The sequence below is a fragment of the Arvicanthis niloticus genome, chromosome 6 (assembly GCF_011762505.2).
Source record: "Arvicanthis niloticus isolate mArvNil1 chromosome 6, mArvNil1.pat.X, whole genome shotgun sequence".
NCBI classification, from domain to species: domain Eukaryota; kingdom Metazoa; phylum Chordata; class Mammalia; order Rodentia; family Muridae; genus Arvicanthis; species Arvicanthis niloticus.
The window spans coordinates 94,338,358-94,358,292 of record NC_047663.1 but is presented as its reverse complement, the minus strand read 5'-3'; the positions used below and the strand labels follow the sequence as shown (position 1 = coordinate 94,358,292).

The 19,935-nt window shown below is 43.8% G+C and overlaps 1 pseudogene; it reads left to right on the top strand.

Moving 5' to 3' along the window:
* The first annotated feature begins 245 nt into the window (after window positions 1-245).
* On the top strand, window positions 246-8,436 carry LOC117710375 (glucokinase regulatory protein-like; annotated as a pseudogene).
* The last annotated feature ends 11,499 nt before the right edge of the window (window positions 8,437-19,935 follow it).

Genomic DNA, 19,935 nt, shown 5'->3' with positions numbered 1-19,935 from the left:
GAATTAAGAGGAAAACATTTATGGGTATTGTCTCAAGTCCATCTACCCTCTGCTTGTTCCCTCAGATGGCCCAGAGGCTAAGCATTTATACAAACCTATAGGGGTTCAGCACAGAGAGAAGTGGGTTTTAAAAGAGAGTGGCTATCACATACCTCTGTCTTTACTGCCACCTGTGTGTGGCTCCAATACCTAGAAAACAACACCCAGATGCCACAAACCAAAAAACTAAGTACAATAAGGCTGACATGGTCCAGCAGTGGGATAGCCGGCCCCCCACTGGCTCCGTCACTCAAGCCTCTCAACTGAAGAGTCTCTGTCTTCAGAATATGTATCTCCATATGACATCACAATCAGTACTTCAAGGTAAGGCCAGTCATTGTGCACTCAGCTCAAGTCCTCTGCAAGAGCAGCCAGTGCTCTAACCAGTGAGCCATCTCCCCAGCCCCACTCTTCACAGTGTATATAAATAACTTCAGTATACTTGTCAAAACCATGAGACTAAATTGGGAGGTGGAGGCTTCAGAATCAAAGGGCATCCTTGGCTACATTGCAATTTCAAAGCCAGTTTGAACAGCTGTGTAAACCCTCTCTCAATAAAATGAAAACATTAGTACATTTACACTTAACTCCAGCCTTCACTAGTATCTCATATTTTCCCACCAGTGTTCAGGATTCAATGTAGAGCACAACCCAGAGTCCTCTGAGTCATAAGCAAGTGTTCTATCAGTACACCAAAAAAAAAAAAAAAAAAATGAAATCCCTATATTTGCGCCTCTGTGATGTTCTCTTTATGTTTAGACTGAGGTTCTATGTTTGGGGCTGGTAGGAATGGAGAAGACACAGCAGTGGCCCGCTCATCTTATTCCAGCACATCAAGAGGGACATGCTATCAATTTGTGACACTAGTGTCAAGCCCTTTGTAGAGCGTGCATGCTGCATCTCTCTATCTGACGTTACTATTTCCCTGTGTTCATACTTTGCTTCCACAAGTGTCCTATAAATCTAACTCCTATTGGAGGTGTGGGCCTAGCATGATTAAGCCCCGTCTCCTGGAGAAGTCATATAACACATACCTCTTGACATTCCTGAGTAAGAAAGATTTGCCAGCCCTGTCTCCACTTTCTATTTGTTTATTTATATTTATTGGTGTGGATGCATGTATACTTCTTCTGTACTTTGTGTTACACCTCAATGCTATCCTCCATTTTTTTGCTTTATTTTTTCCAGCTTTATCTGTGTGAAGCTCTTCTTGCTGCTTGGTCTTTATACCTCATTATTGTAGGTATAAATGTTTTGCAGCCTATTTTTCCCTTTCCTTCTTCCTCTTGCTCTGGCCCCTGCTTGCTCTGGCCCAAAGGTTTGTTTGTTTGTTTATTTATTTATTTATTACTTATTATATGTAAGTACACTGTAGCTGTCTTCAGACACCCCATAAGAGGGCATCAGATCTCATTATAGATGGTTGTGAACTACCATGTGGTTGCAGGGATTTGAACTCAGGACTTCTCGAAGAGCAGTCAGTGCTCTTAACTGCTTTTGCAGCCTATTTTAATAAATGTTTAACCTCTCCTCTTGCCGACTACACACCAGAGGTAATGGAAGAGAAAAGTTACTAGGATATGGGGGATGTGGATCTGTTTAGCAATAGTTCTTTGGGAGTGAGCTCAATCTTCTTGGGCAGCAGTTCAGGCCTGTAACAAACACCAAATAGAAACCCGCAGCTGCAGCCCAGACTTCTTGGCAGGCAGACACCACACATGAACCAGCAGCTGTAGTTCAGTCCTGAAGAAACTGCTAAGGGCTGGAGAGTGGCTTGGTGCCTCAGTTTTTAAGGGCACTAACTGCTCTTCCAGAGGTCCTGAGTTTAATTCCTAGCAACCACATGGTGGCTCACAACCATCTGTAATGAGGTCTGATGTCCTCTTCTGGTATGTAGGCATACATGCAGGCAGAATACTGGGTACATAATAAAATTTAATAAGTAAATAAATCTAGAAGGAGAAGAAGAAGAGGAGGAGGAGGAAGAGGAGGAGGAGAAGGAGGAGGGAGAGGAGGAGGAGGAGGAAGAAGAAGAGGAGGAGGAGGAAGAGGAGGAGAAAGAAGAAAAGAGAGAGAGAAACTGCAAGGCTGGCTAACTGGCCCAATGCAGGTCTGCAGAAGCAGTAAGAAGCCACAGGAAGTTCTGGTGAGTTTCTCTCAATGGTGGCATCACCACAAGCTGAGCTCGACAATATTATGTATGAAAAACCAATACATGCCTGTCCTCAGGGAAGAATAGTGAGGCTGAGCAATCAAAACAACGCTCAGTGCTCCTCGGAATGTCAGTGGGGTCACATTTATATTCCTTCATCATGGGTCCTTCATGTGTCTGCTTCAAGAAAACATTCTGTCACCTGTCTACTTTAGCAAGACATCCTTTCACCTGTGTGCCCCAAGAGAACATCATTTGACATAACTGACTTTCCAAAGAAACCAGAATTTTCCACTTCACATCACTGTGGAGTCTGGCCACCCTATAAACAGAGCTCGTCTTCTATGTCTCTCATTGTGTAGCCTTCAGAATTCTGTAGCTGAACAGAGACCCAATGCTTCTCTGTCCCACAAGGGGAGTGTTTTATAATAGATTCTATATGCAAAGTTTGTTCTTGAAACACTAAAATTTAATCCATGTGTACAAACCCTGCCTTGAGTTTAGATGGTACACTGGGCATTTTGCTGTCTGTGTTGGTTGAGTTCATGTATGAAGCCAGATTGGTACTTTCACCCCTTATCTGGTTTAAACTGCCTTCTTTGGCCTTACAGACTCTTTAACACATATATTCAAGACCCATGCTAGGTGACCTAAGCTGTGAAAAAGAGCCGCTGGCTGACCTGACAGCATGGTCGTGACTTCGAATGTGCTCCTGTCCAACTGACTCCTACCCTAAGTCCTCTCAGTTTTGATCCTGCAACTGGGTATCCCAGAGATCATTTCCTTTTACCTTCTTTGGTCATAGAGTCTCTGGTCAACCAGACCCTCCTGCCCCCACCCCCAGTTTCAGCAAAACCATGGCTTATTCTCCAGCAGTTTTTGGCCCCTCAGATGTTTAGGTGTGAAATAGGTAAAAGTTATCTGTCTCAGGCTTTATATAAGACTATTTCTATAAAATATCCTATAAAAACTATTCAAGAAGGGGTTGGCATGTGCCTGTAGTCTATGAGCTGTGGAACCAGAGGCAGGAGGATTCCTGGGCTTGCTGCCCAGTCAGTCCAGGTTTAAGGGGTGGCTTTGTCTCAAAAACTAAGGTGGAGAGCAACTGGAGAATATAACTGGGTTTGGCTTCTGACTTCCACACACAAGTGCATGTGGAGCTGCATATATATATATACACATACACACAATGCACACACACATGCAAATAAAATAAAAAATGAAATAAATAGTTCAAAAGGGATGCAGTCCTGTCAGAGGTGGGATGATAAGGACAGTTGGGGATGATGTGTGAGTGGCTAGCTCAGTCTTTGAAGTCTTGCCACACTGAGCAATTCACAAACTCACCTACATCAGAAGATCCTCAGTTTTTGGGATTCCACAATTTGTAGCTATGTGTGTAAGCTTGTACTGGCTCTCTTGTCTCATTAACGCATTGCTTTATATGATGAATTTATTGTAGATTATTCACCAACTGACACTGCAGTTAATAGTATAAAGCTAATACCTCATTAGGGACCAACATGCTTCCCTCAGGTAGTAAGGAGCCATTCTTTGGGGAGAGTTTCAGGTGTATTTCCAAGAATGAGAAGCGGGTTTTAAAAGACTCTAAGATGGACTATAAGATGGTAGGGTTTTGCTTCATATTTTTGAGACAGGGTTTTTCTGTGTAGCCCTGCTGTCCTGAAACTCACTCTGTAGACCAGGTTGGTTTCAAACTCAGAGATCTCTCTGCCTCTGCCTCCCAATTCATGCAATGCTAGAATAGTTTTGATGTTTGGCTTCCAGCTAGAACATTAAGCTCGGATGCTAGCTTAGATGTGGGCTTTCTCTTCTGAAGGTATTATTAACCCCATGCTTGGAGTTTGGGGACACACCACCCCATATGCTCCAAAGCATATTTTTCTGGGATATAGTTGACCTCTAATCCTACTCTCTCACTGATCCTAACTACTAGCTGAGGCCTTTTCTTCACATTCTGACAGATAATCCTTTTACTCTGTCTTTGTCTAGACCTCAGAAATGACCCCACTGAAGACTGGAGATCAACATTCTGGCAAGTGGCAGAGCAGATGCGGAAGATGCAGGAGAAACAGGAAGTTTTCATCCTCAATCCTGCCATGGGGTAGGGCCAGACTCCTTTCTCTACACAACTCTGGAAGCATATGGGAACTGCTTGTCACATCCTGGGAACCTTTGATCTCAAGCCTCTGCTTATCTTACTTAAATCCCCAAGGCATTTTCAGTGAAGTCCTGTTTTCTCTTTTACTTTCTCACCTTGGGATGCTTTTCTTTGATCTTTACTTCAACCCTGTTTCTCACATCAGCAACTAGGAAGCACTTGTGTGATCTCAAACTGTCTTGTTTAGAGCAGCTCTTTGGCCTTCTATGCATGGACAGCCTTGACTAACCATGGCTAGGTCAGTCTCTTTTACAGATTCAAACACTGACTAGGGTTTTAAGAACAGTGATAGAGGCTCACTCCTGTGCCTTTTGATATCCTCTCCACACCACTACAGACCTTCTTAGCCTGGGAATTCCTGTTCTTTTATTCTCCTCTGGGTCCTCTGCACACATCTCACTAGAACCATCTATCCCTACTTCTTCCCTACCCAAAACTTTTGCCTTCGGCCTACCATTGTCACCTTCCTCTTGATCTTCATGTGAGAGAGGAAGGGAAACTCTGTAGTATATATATAGCTTGTTTTTGTTTCCTGTCTCCTTCCTCCTCACTCTATTGGTTGGCTTTCAGGTTTGCATGTTTGTTTCTTCAAAAGTTTATTTAAAAATTATTTTTAGGTGAGTATGTGTACGTGTTGCATGTGAGTTCACATGTCCATAGAGGCTAGAAGGGGGTGCAGATCCTGTGCCAGAGCAGTAAAGCACTGCTAACCACTGAGCCATCTCTCCAGGCCTCAGTCTTCTGTTTTTAATCACTGGTCATGCTATTCTCTTTGCTGGAATCTTTGTTTGACATGCTGTGCTATAAATCTGCACCATTTCGTGTCTGCTTCAAGTGTCTGTATAAAGCATGATAACTACCATAAAACATGGCAGAGAAGGTTCTTAGAAAGAAGAGGATTCTCTGAAAACCCTTGACCCAACTGAGAAGAGACCTAGTCACTGGCTTCCTCCTAGAGAGTCTTGAATGCACCATGGAGGTGGCCAGGGGTGGCCCTTTCTTTCTCTTCTCCTTTCAGTTAAGCACACTCTAGTAACATAGTCAAGGCCACCAGTAAAACACGTGTTCAGGGATCATTAACCACAGTGAACATCTAGTGGGGCCCACCAAGTGCACCCATGCCTAGGAATCACCAATCACATTCCACACCCAAGGATCACCAATACCACTCCATGCTCAGGGGGTCATGAACTGGTGAACTGGTAGAGTCCTGGGTTGTCCTCTTTTTACCAATTCCTCCTAGTGTCTTGCCTCCTTAGCCGGAGGGGCTCAGCAGCTTGTCCTGAATGAAAGGTGGAAGTGCCAACAAGATTCTGCTGGAAACCTGCTACTAGCAGCCCATATGACCGTGTACCAGGGTGTTGTGTCCTCTCAAAGGTAAGGAGGAAACAGACAAGTGGAGGATCAGATCCAAGCAGAGGTAACATGTAGGAAGAGATGGCAGTCTCAGATTCCAGAGGCAAGCTTTCAAGAGTCCTTTGACTTGAGGATGGCCCAGGTCATGCAGGCTAGAACTCACCCTGCCGTGACTTCCTCCCCTGACTGGGGGTTCCAGCCTATCTTCTAGGATGCTCAGACCCAACATCTTTTTGCCTTTTCCCCCTCACTGAAGCCATTTTAACATAGAACCCTTTCAGCTCTTATGAAAGGCAGTCTGGGTATCTTTCTCCCTCTTTCTTCCCCCATTTCCCTCTAGGAGGAACTAGTAAAACTTTTTTTTTAAATAGGCATTGTGACTATTTTTAAAATAGAGACAAATTCCAATTGTGTCCTAGGATAGGAGTACTAGGTGGTTTTGGGGAAGCACCAGGCCCTCTCTGGGAGCAAATGAATTGTCTTCTAGATGCCTTCTGGAAACCTGAGGACATTTGAGCAGGCTCATCAGGTGACCTACAGTCAAAGCTCCAAAACTGTCACCCTGATGAAACAGGCTGGCATCAGGTATGTGGCTGTGTGTATGTAGGAGACATCGAGAGGTGTGTTAACATGGCAGGACTGAGATGGGCCACATGTTGGAAGGCCTTGGTTGTTTACTCCTGTGTTCCTCTGCCACCTCTTTTCATGGTGATCATGGACTGGCTTCTGGCTCATTCTCAGCCTGGAGAAGAAAGGCCGTGTGCACTTGGCAGACCCTCGGTATCATCGCCATTATGGACAGAGTAGGGTGCATCCACACGTTTGGTGCTGGTGAGTCCTGAGTCCTGATGTGCTCCTGATTCCAAGTACCCCAGCCAATTGATTCACTATTAAAACATTTTCCTGCAGACTCCTGAGTTCCCCAGTGTCTATCTTTCCCACATAAGTAGGTGCTTCCATTGAGCATTTCTTTCCTTTGAAGCATCAAATTCCATGTGGGTCCTTGATCTCTCGGTTCCCATTCCAGTGCTTATAATAGTCTCTCATAGATTATCACTCACCCCATATCCCATGTTCTGACATCATCACAGCCCTTGAAGTCTAGAGCCTTCCTTTCTTCTAAAGTCCACCATTCCTTTCTCTCTGATCTTAAATTTCCCAGATTTCCAAGATATCCGTGGCTTTCTTATCTGTGATGACAGTGACATGTTTAACTAGAAGGATGAGCTCACCAACCAGGTTGGAAGAGGATAGGACATGGTAAGTTGTAAAATTCACGAGTGTGCAGAGGGCAGTAGGGGAGTGGGGCCTGGAGGTGGGGGACCATGAGAGGATCCTCAGTCCCAGGAAGGGACTGGTCAGAGGACAAGGAGATCTGAAGCAGTGGAGTGTGGAAGGCTCTGGGTTTGCCTGGCTTTAGTCCACTAACCTGCTACATAGCCTTTGGCAAAATGCTACCATTTTGAATCCTAACTCTTTTCAACTGAAACCAAAAGGGCTGTATTAGATGTCCCCTAAGGTCCCCTTTAATCTTCAAGTCTCTACTCTTGAGTGTCCTGATAGAAGGAACTCTCTTGTTTTTAAATCTTTTTTTTTTCTTTTTTTGGTTTTTTGAGACAGGGTTTCTCTGTATAGCCCTGGCTGTCCTGGAACTCACTCTGTAGTCCAGGCTGGCCTTGAACTCAGAAATCTGCCTGCCTTCACCTCTCAAGTGCTGGGATTAAAGGTGTGCACCACCACTGCCCAGTGGGAAGGAACTCTCTTATTTTTTTCTGTCCCAGGGACCCCAGTTCACCTTCTCCCAGGATGACTTCCTGACTTCCATCCTGCCATCCCTCAAGGAAATTGACACCGTGGTCTTCATTTTTATGCTGGATGGTGATCAGGAGGATGGGAGTGGTGGGGTGGTTTAGAAGAGCTGCCATTTTTCTGAGTCTCAGGGTGCCTTGTCAGAGAAAGGTATCTTAGGGTATCCTATTGTCACGATAAGACACCATGACCAAAAGCAACTTGGGGAAGGAAGGGTTTATTTCATTTTACAGTGTATAAGTCTATCACAGAGGGAAGTTAGGGCAGGAACCGAAGCAGAAGCCATGGGCAAGTGCAACTTAACTGCTATTCCCCATGGCTTGCCCGGCTGCTTTCTTATGGCACTCAGGACCACCAGCCCAGGGGTGGCCCCGCCCACTGTGAACTGGGCCCATCAATCAATCAATCAATCAATCAATCAATCAATCAAGAAAATGCACCACAGGCTTGCCTACAGCTGGTCTAGTAGGGGCATTTTCGAACTAGAAGTTCCCTTTTGCCAAATGATTCTGGCTTGTGTCAAGTTGACATAAAACTATCCAGCACTGAGGGACCAAATGTTTGTCCTGTCAGAACCCTGGAGTGGCAGGAAGAACCATTTCATAGCCCAGCCTTTTAACTCCAATGTCTCCTATCCCATCCAGATAACCTCACAGACGTACAGGCCCTGGCCAAAAGGGTGAGGGAGAAGAGCCGGAACATCCAGGCCCTGGTGCACAGCACTGTGGGGCAGTCCTTGCCAGTGAGTGTCTGGCACTGGTGAGAAGACCTAGGCGTAGTGCAGCCAGCCAGGCCTTCTGGAACAAACTGCTCTGTTCATCTTTCTCCTCAGGCCTCTCTAAAGAAACTCTTTTCCTCACTTGTCAGCATCACATGGCCACTTGTTTTCTTCGATTAAGAAGGATTGAACAAGTCGATTGAAGGGAGCTACGTTCAGTAGGCGGGGATGAGAAGGCAATGTTTCCTAAGAAGTAGAGGAGTCCAAAGCCCCCAAAGCCATAGGGATGGGGAAAGCCTGAACATTTGTTTAGTCTTCCCCCTCCCCAAGCTGGGTAAATACTCCATTTATCAGGTCTCTAAAGAGAGTTGCCAAGGCAACAGGGTTTGATTCTTTCTAGGAATATACAGAAAGGGCAAGACAGGCCACCAATGGTTACACACTCAGTGTTTTTTGGGACAGGTTCATTGTTGACATTGAAGTCATTATCACCACACAAAAGCCTTTAAGGCACTTTCTTTTGTGTGGTACACTATGCTGAACATAACCCAGATATTACCCCGATGGAGTCCTCCCTCAATAGTGAAATTATAATCCGGGAGATGCACTGAGAGGAATCATAGAAATACTGAGCAGTTTGTATGCACTTTGCAGTTTGGCATGGAGTGCTCACCAGAAAATCTAGGTGTCAGTCAAGCTCGGGTGGCCCAAGAAAGAAAACAAATTTTTATCTCTGTACTTTACTGTTCTACACAGGACCTGCCTGCCCTCCACAGGGCAGAAGCAGGGCCCAGAACAGGTCTGGGGGAGGTGTGGTCTTTCATCATTATTCAAACTGCTTCCTTCTGGAAGCTTCTAGGCTTAATCAGATGAGGAGCCACCACACCGCCTTACAGAACCTGGAGCTCTTACAGAAATGTCTCTCCACAGTGGGAGCTCCACTCTCCTTTGTCTTTTGTTCTAATAGTGTTTCAGTGTTCTGTCTCTACTTGTTAACCTGCTTCCCACATTCATGGTCTCCTCCAACATCGTCTGTTTTTGGAGAAATCTGATTAACTTTACATTGTCTTGGCTCTCCATATTATATTCTTCTCCAAGCTAACACAATCATGGTCCCTAATACAAATACAGCCCTTTATACCCTGGTGAATATTACATATCATTTATCTCAGTTCTCACAGCAATCTCCTAAAGCATGTGTGTTCATTTTTGCCATCTCCCTGCCCCTTATTTCTGCTTTTAATGTAGTGACATTTTATTTAGATTTTTGTCTGTATCCCAATCTATTAGGTTTTTCCCCCCTTGATTTCTTTTAATCTTTTACTTGATGCTGGTTTTATCTGTCCACATGTGATTGTCTGAAAGAAGGTTTCTGCTGAAGTCTGGCTCCAGCAGGATTCAGGTCCCAAAGAAGAGGTGTGGAGTTGGTGAGGGAAAGAGACTGACATTACCTGGTGCGAATCAGGGTAGCTGGTGGTTATTGAACAACAGGACACACTGTTTTTAGTCTATGATTGCATAATAGCTCAGCCATTAGCGATCTTGGAAGCAGGCTTAATGATAACAAGAAATATATGAACTTTTCACAGATTGTTTTTAACCTATTTTAGCCTTATTTTTTTTTTTAACATCCAGAATGAATGAGGTCATCAACTTTACTGGTTCTTTAAGGTTCAGCAACCCTGCCACATGCCCTTCCCACCTCCTTCTGCAAGGTCTCAGCCTTTATGGTCTGGAAGTACCACATCTAGTCTTGTGAAACAAACCCATGAGACCAATTTTCATTCCTCCAGGGGCATGATGCAGTGTTTGTACCAGGAAGCACAAGCATTGAGCCATTTCCTAATTGTGTTCCTGTGTGCCTTGGTCTTACAATGTGGGCCTGTTCTCCTCCTAAGATCCCCAAAGGGAATGTCCTGACATCTTCCTCTGTCTCCATTGTGCCGTACCATCCTAATTCCTTCAATGTATGCTCCTGTATATGTCAGACAAGGATCAAGCCAGTGTAACTTTAGCAGAATCTGCTTCTTGTGAGGCGTATCAGGTCTTGCCACTCATCCTGTGAGCCTGGGCCCATTGCTTCTCTCCATCGTACGCTTTCATCCTTAGGACCAGGTGTATGTAAGAGTTTCTGGCACCAGCTTTCAGTTAACGACTCTACAGCTTCTCTATTCTTGGTGCAAACAGGGACACAAAGGGGGTTATTGTGCAGGAGTAGGCAGAGTTACCATGCTATGTGGGTTCACATGTGTGTGGCAGAGATTTGTTTCCAAAGATTTACTTTGTTTAGCAAGACTGCTATTGTATACATTCATATCCTTTACAAAGCCCATACAAAATGTCCCAAAGAAAAAAAGGCATAAGGAAACTCCCATAATGCATAGTGAGAATCATCAAAGACAAAAGTCAAAGGCTGCTGGAGAACGGTGATCTGTGACATCCACCTGCTGGAACCTGGTGAAGCAGCAGTGGTCACTGAGATTTCCATTGGACTTGGTGCTATTTTATCTTCTGCTGCTGTGAGAAAACCCTGACCATAACCAACTTGGAAAGGAAAGTTTATTCCATTTGACACTTTACAATCCATCATTTCAGAGAGTCAGGGCAGGAGCTCAAGCAGGAAGCAGGTGCAAAGGCAGGGACCATGGAGGGAAGCTGCTTCCTGTCTTATTCTCCATGGCTTGCTCAGTTTCCATTCTTTTTACAGTTTCTAATACATTCTCTCTCTCTCTCTCTCTCTCTCTCTCTCTCTCTCTCTCTCTCTCTCTCTCTGTGTGTCTTTGAAGGAATCTTTGAAGGAGTCAACTCTCTTTCTCCTTGTGGACCCAAGGGATTGACTTTAAGTTGTTAGTACCTCTATCCACTGAACGATCTCACCAGCCCTCAGCTTGCTTTCTTGTACAACCCACAATCACTTGCTAAGGGTTGGTACTACCCAGAGTGGGCTAGGCCCCACACATCAATCATCAACCAGGAAAATTTCCTACTGACCTGCCCACTGGCCAGTGTGATCAAGGCCATTCCTCACTTAAGGTTTCCTCTTCCCACGGGACTCTAGCTTGGGTCGAGTTTACAACACCCAGCTCAGACTTGTTGCTTTCATTGTAGAAATAATTTTGATACTGTAATGGTCTTCACCCTTCAAGTGAAACATTGTGCCCTATTCACCGGCCCTTCTCTGTCACATTTCCTTTATTCCCTTCTTTTCCCTAGAGCACGTGACAGATTAGTGAGGCTGTCTTATACTTTACACTATGCCAGGCAGAGAGGCACATCCTGTAATCTCAGCATCTGGGGGCAAAAGCAGAATCAGGCAGAGTTCAAGGCCATCTCTAGATACATAAAGAGTTTGAGGTTACTCTGGATTACAGGAGACCCTGTCCCCTAAAAAGAAACAAAAAACCCAAAACCAAAACTTCACACCAATTACTTAAGAATATGTCCCTCAAGGGCGAGGACATTTGCCTCTATAAGTATAATACAATTATCCACTCTGGGATGACAGTTAATCTGATACCATTTCCTAACTTCAGATTTCCTGAGTTATCCTTGGGGAAGCTGTTTTTATTTTCCAGATCTAGAGCCCAATCAAAGATAACCTACAGACTGTAGTCACTAGGTCTCTCCTGTCTTCCAGTCTTCAGTCTTTTTCTTTTTTCCTTGTCTCTCGTGACACTGAGGTTTTTAGAAGTCTAGGCAAATCTTTTTCTGGAATGTACCTCCCATTTCCAGAATGTATGAAGGTGCTGTGTTGTCTTTCCCTCATGTTCAGGTGTTTTCCTTTTGGAGGAGACTAGCATGTCACACCAGGAGTCACCTGGCATGTGTGTCTCATCCTTCGTGAGGCCATGGTGGCATTTAGCAATGGTGTTGTCTGCCGTCTCTCTGTGTCCTGTCACCCAGCCATCCTTACCCACTGTTTCTGCATGTGCTGCTGATTTCCACTTGACTCAGTTTTTCCCAAGGAGACTCTCAACCGATGATTTTTCTATTTCTAGCTCTCTTCCCCTTATACATTCATTAACTGGCATTCTTTTCTAAGGAGTTTCTGATTCACTCCCCACCCTAATGGTATTTGTTTAATGTCATTATGGACTCATGAATTTTTTGTTGTCGTTAAATATTTAGATTTTTTTATTTTCTGAGGCAGAGATTCTGTGTAGCCAAAGCTGGACTAGAACTATTATAAAGCCCAGACTGGCCTTGAACGCATAACCCTCCTACCTCAGCCTCCAAATTACTGGGATTGCAGACATCCACCACCGTGTATGGCTTAGATGTATTTTAATATATTTTTTAATTTTTATTTCATTTTATTTTACTTTTTATATGTATGCATGTGTGTGTCTGCTTACCCACTGTGAATACACACCATGTGTATGCAGTGCTGTGGACCAGAGGAGGGCATTGGATCTCCTGGAACTGATGTTACAGGTGATTGTGAACCTCCCAGTGTAGGTGCTGGGAATCTAGCTCAGATCTAGAGCCAGAGTGGCAAGAGCTCTTCACAACCAGCCATCTCTCCAGCCCCTCAATATCCACCCTTTATTCCCTGCCCCCTGCTACCAACTATTTTTTTTTTGAGACAAGGTTTCTCTGAGTCACCCTGGCTGCCCTTAAATTCACTTTGTAGACCAGGCTGGCCTCAAACTCACAGAGATCTGCCCACCCAAAGGCTGGAACAAAGGCATGTTCCAACATGCCCAGCTTCCCCTAATATGTGTTCTCTCTCTCTCTCTCTCTCTCTCTCTCTCTCTCTCTCTCTCTCTCTCTCTCTGTCTCTCTCTCTGTCTCTCTCTCTAGCTCCCATTTTTTTTAATTCTCTTATATATTACATTTCCACCTCAGTTTTCTCTCCCTCTTTTCTGCTCAGTCCCTCTCCCTTCCCCCAGAACCATTCCTCTTCTGTTTCCCTTAAGAAAAAAGGCAGGTGTCCCAGGGATATGAACCAAACACAGTGCATCAAGTTACAGTAAGACTAGACCCATCCCTCCTATTAAAAACAGACAAAGCAGCTCAGTAGGAGGAAAAGCCCTAGAGCAGGCTAGAGCCAGAGACAGCCCCGCCCCCACTGGATGGAGTTGAATATATTCTCTTAATACTTACTTTTCATTGAAGCCTCAGAACCAGAGCTTCTTCAAGTTGGCTTCCTCGAACCTGGTCATAGCCACACTTAAACATACTTCCAGTGTTTCTTTTTGAAAAAACAAAACAAACAAAGAAAAACCACTCCTTACTTCTGGGCAAAGTGTGGCAGACATTTTACAACTCATGTGCTTTGCATACCATCTTCTGAATATTACTCCACTGCAGTGCCCAGGTCTCTTCTTCGCTGTGGATGTACCTGTGTGATAGTTTACCTGGCCAATCTCTTAATTGGGACATGTGCTTATTTTCAACATTTTGCTATTGCCAATAATGATGCAATGTGTTGAAGAATGAAAAACTATAAAAGATCATTTTATAAAATATATACAGGCTTTTCTTTAGGCTTTTCTTTAAAGGACATGAACATTTTCTCTCTGAAACAAGCCAAGAATGTAGATCGGACGGTTCTAGAACCGGCTGACCACAAAGAAAGGATATAAGCCATCTGGGTGGTTCCGGGAAATAGTTAACCATAAAGTGAATGGTAGGGCAAGGCCACATTCTTAAAGGAAGTGGGTGTACAAGGTGTTTTCCATATGACCCTGACTAATATGGGTTGGGTCTCTCTGAAACTTTTCACTTTTTTTATGTTATGTTTCCTTGGTTACCCTTTCACCCCCTCCCCCGTTTGTGAGCTCCTATATAAGACCGCCCCTGACCACGTGGTCTTGTCAATTCCTCTGCCCCTGCATGGGTTATGGACTGACCAGCAGTCGACTGATTAAAGCCTATGCTGCCTCATGCTGCTTGCATCCAGTTTTGGTGTCTTGTGAGTTTTTGGGTGGTCATGCCATCCTGAGACTTGAGTGAGGGTCTCCCCTGAGTGAGGGTCTTCAGTGTATGCATGTGTCCAAGTGTTTCTTTGAGATAAATACCGGGAAATGTTAGATTGTTGTCAAAGGGAAATGCCAATGTCACTTTGTTACATGCTGTATATTTTTCTTTCCTAGGCTCTGTGCCGTTTTTCCTTTTCCATAGTGGCTGTTTAGAGAATGCTGGCTCCATGCAGCCTCCCAGAGACTTTTTTTTCATGATAAATTCAAAGAAATTCTTTATTTTTCAGTTTTTTTTTGCAGGAGCTAATTCACTTTAAAGGGTAGAAAAATTGCAACAGTGTACATATGCAGTCCAATTCAAACAAAACTTACTTAGATCAAGCATTTCATAAACATTAAGGGCCTAATGACAAATACGTCACTAGCCGACAAAGATATCTATTAAAGCCATTAAGACTGGCTGAAAATGGATAATTCTCACACTTTTACAATAACTCTAAAGTCCTAAAATGTTTAACTATATTAAACATAAGCCAGAGGTCTAAATTAATGATATGTTGATAGTGATGTGAGACTGCATCTATTGATTTTTCTCTATGTGTGTCTCTGTTACTATGTCAGAAAAGTAAATTTTTTTCCATTTTTTATGAGTTTATTTTTTTTACTTATGCACTTTCCATCCCCTCACTGCCTCCTCCTACTCACCCCCTCCTACAATCCTTTCCCTTCCTCTTCTCCCCTGATCAGGTGATCTCCCAGAGACTTTTGTCTAGCTTCTGGATTTTGTCACCTTGATCAACAAGAAAATTAATTCCTGTGTGATTTTCACATGTGTTACAGTATTTATTGACATTTTGAAGCAGTGGAATAGCACCCAGGCCTTCGCACACACTAGGCAAATGCTCTGCCACTGAGCCACATCCCAGCCTGTATCTCTGTTATGTGAGAAGCAGAGCCCTTGTGTTCCTCTCTGCTCCCTCTGCTCTCCCCCACCTCTTTCTCTTCTGCTTCCCCTCCTGCTTTACCTTTTCTTTCAGTTGTCCTGGAATCCCCTTTGTAAATCCATGAGTGTCAAATCCGTAATGATCCTTTCTGCCTCCAGAGTGCTGGGATTACAGATGTCAGCCACCACGCCCAGCTTTTGCTCTTTTTTCTAACAGACTTTTAAATCTTTTCTGACCCTTGACCTTGAGGTCTTCATAAAGCTGTTAGTGTTCTATTTCTCACAGACGTTGTAAATATATTCTTTTGGCTTTAATCTGCAAAAGAAGAGCCTGCTTTAATTTGTCTGAGGTTGAATCTGCTAGATTCTGTTATCATTTGGGTCTTGAAGCACAGAAAGCTCCCCACACCCATGCTGGTGTGGCACGTCTGTGTTTCTTTCTGCAATTCTTAGGAATTTTGTTTACTCTTGTGTATGCAGTAAGGCATGAATCCATTTATATTTTCCCAAGCAACTATCTAATTTACATATTTAATTTTCTTTTTTTTCAAGACAGGGTTTCTCTGTGTATCTCTGGCTGTCCTGGAACTCACTCTGTAGACCAGGCTGGCCTCGAACTCAGAAATCTGCCTGCCTCTGCCTCCCAAATGCTGGGATTAAAGGCATGCGCCACCACTGCCCGGCTTATTTAATTTTCTATTGCTACGACTAAGGCAACTTATAAAAGACAGCATTCAATGGGAGGCCTGTTTACAGTTTCAGAGGGTGAGTTCATGACCATCATAGTACGGACCGAGTCAACAGGCAGGCTGGCATGGTGTTGGACCAGTAGCTGAGAGATTACATGTTGAAACAACTATGAAACACAGAGAATTAATTGGGAATGGTGTGGGTTTTTGAAACCGCTAAGTCTACACCACTCCCAGTGACACATCTCTTCCAACAAAGCCACATCTCCTAATCCATCCCAAACAGTTCCATATTCAGATATATGAGCCTATGGGGGTTATTCTCTCCAAACAACCACAACAGTTGTCTCAGTCTCATTTTTAAGTCTAGCTTGAGTGATTTAGAATGTTACATGTGCCATATAACAATACAGTGAATTTGCATGTATTTTTGTAATGTGAGAAGCATTCTGGCTTGCTTTCTTTTTTTCCTTCCTTTCTTTCTTCCTTCCTTCCTTCCTTCCTTCCTTCCTTCCTTCCTTCCTTCCTTCCTTCCTTCCTTTTTTCCTCCCTCCCTCCCTCCCTCCCTCCCTCCCTTTCTTCCTTTCTTTGTTCCTTCCTTCCTTCCTTCTTTCCTTTCTTTCTTTTTTTTCAACACAAATTTGTAGCTTTGGCTGTCTTGGAATTTGCTCTGTAGACCAGGCTTGCCTTGAACTCAGAAGAAATCTGCCTACCTCTGCCTCCCAGATGCTGGGATTAAAGGTGTGTGCCACTGTAACCCAGCACATTCTGGATTTTCTATTTGGTTTCACTGGTCTGTCCTTTGATGTGCTAATGCCATGAGCTTAATTATAGAGAGTTTATGGCATGTTTAATATTTAGAAGGTCCAGTCCTCCATTAAATATTAAGGACTTTCCTAGCTACAATTGCAGATTTATTTTTCTATTTGAACTTTAATGTCAAAAATGTAAACTTTAACTTTGTCAGTAATACTTATGGGATAAATGGCTAATAATATACCTCAGATTTAATTGGCTTCTTTCCCACAGGCAGTGTGATAAATGGCATATAGCATCTGTCTCAATTAGGGTTTCTGTTGCTGTAATAAAAACACCATAACCATAGCAGCATCAGAGAGAAGCGTTTATCGAGTCTCACAACTCACAGGTCAAACTCCATCAGTGAGGAACACCAGAGCAGAAACTAAAGCAGAAGTCATAGAGAGTGCAGGTCACTGGCTTGCTCTCCATGGTCTGCAAAGTTTGCTTTCTTCTATGCCCTAGGACAACCTGCCCAGGGATGGCACTTGACACAGGAGGGACCTTTCATGTCAATCATTAATCAAGAGCAGGCCCCACAGACATGCCTACAGTTCCATCTGATGAAAACAGTCCCTCAACTGGCACTCCCTTTTCCTAGATGACACTATGTGCAGTTGACAGAGAACCAACCAATCTGATTGTTCTCTTACTCAGTGACTATGTCATGTACTTGTTAAATGCTTCAGTAAAGGGCCAATGAGATGGCTAGGTGGGTAAAAACACTTGCTGCATAAGCCTGGAAATCCGAGTTCAATCCCTGCCATCCATGTGATGATGATGATGATGGTGATGATGATAAACTTAGTATATCTAGGTATGTTGCTGCATACTTATAATTCCAGCACTTGGGAGGCTGAGACCAGATTGGGCCATACAGGAGACTCTGTCTCAAAAAAAACAACAAAGGGGCCGGGAGGTAAAATGGCTCAGTGAGTAAAGGTGCTTACCACCAAATCTGATGATCTGAGTTCAATCCTTAGTTCCTAAGTGATAGAAGGAGAGACTGAACTTCCATTGGTTGTCTTCTGACTTCCATGTGCACTCTGTGTCACATAGTCATGCACACAGATAAACACAATAAAAAGAAAATGTTTTAAAAATGAACAAAAAAGTTTCTAGCATACACTCATGCAAGGGTTTCTATGACAATTTCGTATCATCAGAAGGACTGAGACTCTGGAGTAGAGTTAGGTACCAACTCTGCCTTCAGGGAGACTAGTCGATAAATGCCTCCTCCCACATCATGGGATCTATGGACCCTCCAAGGGTCAAATGAAAATGTGGGGCTGGAGAGATGCCCTAGCAGTTATGAGCACTTCTTGCTCTTCCAGAAGACCCAGGTTCAACTGGTAGCACACACCAGGTAGATAACAACTCTCAGTAACCTCAATTCCAAATAATCTGATACCCTCTTCTGTCCTCCAAGTTCACAACATGCATTTGGTACACAGACGCATACACACATACACATTAAAAACACAATAACTCTTTTTACAAATAAATTAGATAAACATGAAAATGTCTAGGAGAAAGACCAAACCCACGATTGCCTAATTAAAGCAAGTTTTATTAAATACTGGCCAGGAAGATGGACACTAGCTCCATCCATACCCAGGGTTCCCAGAGATGGTGTTGAATTTTGCTACACAGGTGCTTATAAAGGCAAAACCCACAGGGCTGTGTACATTCTGCCTTCAGCCAATCAGGGGCAAGCACTCATTCTGATTCATGACTACATACCTGCCACCTATGTGTAATCAAGCACATCCTACTCAGTTGGGGCAAGCACCCTTGTTTACTAAAGTGAAAATAGGTAGCTTGTTATCTTACAAAACAGCCCCAGCATTTCAGGAAATTATCTGTTCTGGGCAACTAGGGCTTATGGGTAAGTTTAGCCCTCACAAGAATAGAATAAAAAGTTAAAAAGATTGTTAAAGCTCATTTGTGTCATCAAACAAATGATCTGCCTTTTGGTGTCTGATTTCCTACCACAGGCGGCTCTCACCCTGTTTCTTTCTCAGCCTCTAACTTCCAGTGTTCCAGTGTTCCACTTCCAGAGTGTTTGCATTTTAGAACTTCCTGCCTGAGGTGGTGAGTTAAGCACCAAGTGGGTGTTGAATACAGTGAGTACTGGGGCCCATGTGCTGCTGGGAAAGATCCTACAGAACCACATGCTGGACCTCCACATCACCAACTCCAAACTCTTCTGGAGGGCACTGGCCACGTTGCAGGTCAGAGCGTGATGGGAGGCAACCAAACCTAGATGGCCACAGAAAGTACTTTTGCAAAGTTGGGAAGGGGTGTATGGCCAAGGTTTATTTCTTTCACAGACATATCTTTCTTGCGCATTTACATGCGTTTTTACACACAGGTACATTGAGGGAATCCTTGCAGGTGTCATATAGGAACACAAACCACGGGAATAGATAAGAATGAAAACCAGTATAGACTGGCATTGTCAACCTGGATCAGACTTCAGGGAGTCTAATGCAAGTGGTTCATTGTGGGCATATTTAAAACACCTTACATTTCCAGAAAAGGTTTCCAGGCAACAGTCAGCCCAATTCTAGGTGCACAATAAAGCTTAAGGTGTGACTACATAGAAACTCCTTTACAAAGTACACATGACCATGAGGGTGGGTTCTATAGCTAGAAGGCTTAGAATCTAGTGTGGTCTCTGACTGAGCATAGAGGTCAGCAGGCCATAAAGTACAGGTGACATCCCCCTTAAGGATGGTAATGGTCTAGGGAGGAAAGAGTCTGTGATAAACATTCTGGGGAATTTGGGTGAGGTCTGTCTCTATAGCAAAAGGTGAGGGAGGTCTGCCTCCACAGAGGAGCAAAAGGTCACCAGGTTGATCACAAAATCCACTTTCAGCTTTCTGGATTGAATGCAGGTACTTGATCTTTATCTCCTTCATTGAGGAGATAAAATCGCATGATTGACATTCCTGGTTCCCTAGGCTCACTGGGTGAGTACAAGGACCTCTGTGTCCCTGACTAGTACATGAGTGTGAAACTGTAACCTCCAGGTGATATTCTTTAAGTGTCAAGGATGCAACAGAAACCCAACTCTTGGCCAGGCAGTGGTGGTGCATGCCTATATTCTCCAGAGGAAGAAACAGAGGCAGGCTGATCTCTGAGTTCCAGGACAGTCAGGACTACAGAGAAAAGACCTGTCTCAAAACAACACAAAAAAACCACAAACAAATAAAGTAAAAAAGAAACCCAACTTGTATTTCTCTAAGCTAAAGTGTTAGTCTAACATCCTGGCAATTAGCAACCCCAGTGGGAAGGAGTCTCTCTGTCCCTGGTGACTTGG